Below are 574 nucleotides of genomic sequence, written 5' to 3'. Positions count from 1 at the left end.
ATGAAAATGACATTTATAAAATATGTATGTACAAAAATATCAGGTATAAAATTTATACGTGATTCCGTTTGCATCTAATCATGGTATTGATTACATACATGCAAGTAGTTTAAACAACATTAAAAGCATTTAGATATTTTTCAGATATTCAGTATTCGGATATGAAAGGATAATTATACTACTAAGCGCTATGTGTAACAAGTTCTATTAATGCATGAATTCGGTAATTGAAGTTGTATCAAGTGTAGAAAAAAATAAATTAGGCATATTCAGTATTTCCTTTTTAATAAAAAAAACCTGCCATTTCTGCATTTCCTTTAAAGCTTACTTTATGCCAGTGCAAATCGTACTGACAATCCCAAATGTATATTTTAGACAGTATTATTAAGGGAAGTATACGTGGAACAGCTCTCGTTATTTTTAGGCTACTGAACCAGATTTTTATGGAGAGATAATTATATGACGTTGCAATGTTCATTGAACAAATTAAAAAGGTTTTAAGTGCATGAAAAGTCTCGTTGTATGACTTTGTGGTTATATAACCTTCACTCAAAGCTGCAAATGATTGCATGAA

The sequence above is a fragment of the Perna viridis genome, chromosome 6, assembly GCF_037379345.1.
Source record: "Perna viridis isolate PV_CMFRI_1.1 ecotype Kerala chromosome 6, ASM3737934v1, whole genome shotgun sequence".
NCBI lineage: Eukaryota > Metazoa > Mollusca > Bivalvia > Mytilida > Mytilidae > Perna > Perna viridis.
This window is presented reverse-complemented; position numbering follows the sequence as displayed.